The 2,156-nt window shown below is 46.7% G+C and overlaps 1 non-coding gene across 1 annotated transcript; it reads left to right on the top strand.

The window, feature by feature from the left end:
• The first annotated feature begins 985 nt into the window (after positions 1–985).
• LOC142428354 (U6 spliceosomal RNA) lies at positions 986–1,092 on the top strand. Its single transcript, XR_012780274.1, has one exon. It is a non-coding gene; the product is annotated as a U6 spliceosomal RNA (small nuclear RNA).
• The last annotated feature ends 1,064 nt before the right edge of the window (positions 1,093–2,156 follow it).

The following is a 2,156-nucleotide window of genomic DNA, read 5'->3' on the forward strand; positions in this document are numbered from 1 at the left end:
GGATCAAGTCAATGGCAGTGAGCTTTTGGAAGAATCTTTTTGATTTCTTTAATCGTTTTATTGGGAGCTCTTACAGATATATCATTCCATAGTTCAATCACATCAAGCAGTATTGTACAATTGCTACCCCAATCAGTTTTAAAACATTTTTTCTTGGATATCAGCTCTTTCCCCCCGCCCCTAATGTCTCATAGGAACCTTTCTTCTTCTTCTTTTTTGCCATATTGTGCACAATCTAATATATCCATTCACATACAATTATCTTATTCAGCCCCATCACGTGGAGTTAAACAATCTTCAATGCTATCAGCCCCCTTCCTTCCCTTTTGCCCTCTCTCTTCTCAGGCCCTCAGGGAACCATTACTCCTGCTACTGTTTCTGAAGGGTTCTCTATCTTGACTTTCATGTACTGAATGATCTTAACTATGCATTGACTCTGTGTGAGTTTTGAGTGAGTGTTAGGCTGGGCTGTCTGGAGAAACAAACCAGTGACACTCTTCTATATACAAGAAAGAACTTATATCAAGAAGCGGTCAAATTCATGTCCATAGATCAATGCTAGCTGGGCTCTTTTCATACCCAGGAGCTTCAGGCCACGGCACAGAAAGTGAAGCAGGAAGCAGGGGCGTCACAAGCCATTATGTGCAGAGTCTTGTGGATGTAAGGTCCATGGAAGCATGGCAGGACTCTAAGCTCTAAGCTTGGGGGTGGCAGGGTAGGGCGTTTCTTGATGGGGCCACTTCTGGAGTTAGGCACAGAGCTCCACTGAAGTCCCAGCAAGGAGGATGGCTAAGAGGCCGAAGCAGAGTCCCTCTCTCATACAAAAGGCCACATCTCCAAGGCGGTGTTACCAGCTCCCACTTGACAGGTTTGACTCCATCCTTAGCCAGGAGTAGCTAATTGACATAAAATCATCCACTACCACACTAACAGAAATGAACGAGGCTTTAGAAAGGTGTGGCTTTAATATTTAAACTGTCTACATGTGCTTGCTTTCGCAGCACATATACTAAAAGCGGAACAATACAGGGAAGAATAGCAAGGCCCCTGCGCAAGGCTGACATGGGAATTCGTGAAGCGTTCTACACATTTTTTCTGCTTTAGGGGAAGGCAGACCTGTAATGAGATGCCCTAGACCTGGGGGATGTTGGGAAGGGAGGTAATGTTCTCCAGGGCTCCAGGGAGAGAAGGTCTTGCAGGAATGAGGACGTAGGCAGGTTCCAGTGCTGAAGCTCCCTGGGAGCCTGTGTCTGTGTCCCATCCTCAATGTGGACTCATGGTGCTGACCCCCAGCCCGCGCAGGACCAGGATTTGAACGGTCCATGTGACTGGGACCCTGGACGCTCTCCTGTCTGAGGCCGGTGCTGAGAATGTAGTTCTGCAGGCTTATCCTCGAGCGCAGCTTTCCAGGATCCTCTCCAGGCTAATTTTTCCTCTCCCACAGAGCGGAAAGGCCCAAATAAGGAGATGAGGAGCCAGGAGAGGGACCTTGCCAGGACTGCCTGCAAACAGTGGATATGAAGCCCAACTCCACCCACAATGACCACTTTCAACATATTTGTCCCATCTCATCCCCTAGGGCGTGGCAGGAGAAGGCTCTTCAAAGCAGAAGCGGGTCTAGAGGAGGATCCAGCCCCTCCTGTGCCGGCACATTTCCCATCAGATAATCGCTGGTTCTCCAGTTCCTGGCCTTCTCTAGGACAGTTTGTTCCAGGAGCGGGAAAAGGCTGCCAGCAGCACCCTACCACCTCCTTCCTGGGGGATGGACATACAACCTCCTCCCTGGGGGGTAGACAACAGAAAAGTGGGTGAAGGGAGACATCGGACAGTATAAGTTATGACAAAATAATAATAATTTATAAATTATCAAGGGTTCGTGAATGAGGGGGTAGTGGGGAGGGACGGGAAATGAGGAGCTGATATTAAAGGCTCAAGTAGAAAGCAAATGTTTTGAAAATGATGGTGGCAACAAATGTACAAATGTGCTTGACACAATGAATGTATATGTATGGATTGTGATAAGAATTGTATGAGTCCCCAATAAAATGATTTTTAAATAGCCCAAATGCATCTATTAATTTACATTTCCACCAAGAAGACATGAGAGTCGTTTCATCATATCTTTAATAGGATTGTTTTTGTTTTAACAGGCTTCT

This window comes from Tenrec ecaudatus, chromosome 15, assembly GCF_050624435.1.
Source record: "Tenrec ecaudatus isolate mTenEca1 chromosome 15, mTenEca1.hap1, whole genome shotgun sequence".
Classification (NCBI taxonomy): domain Eukaryota; kingdom Metazoa; phylum Chordata; class Mammalia; order Afrosoricida; family Tenrecidae; genus Tenrec; species Tenrec ecaudatus.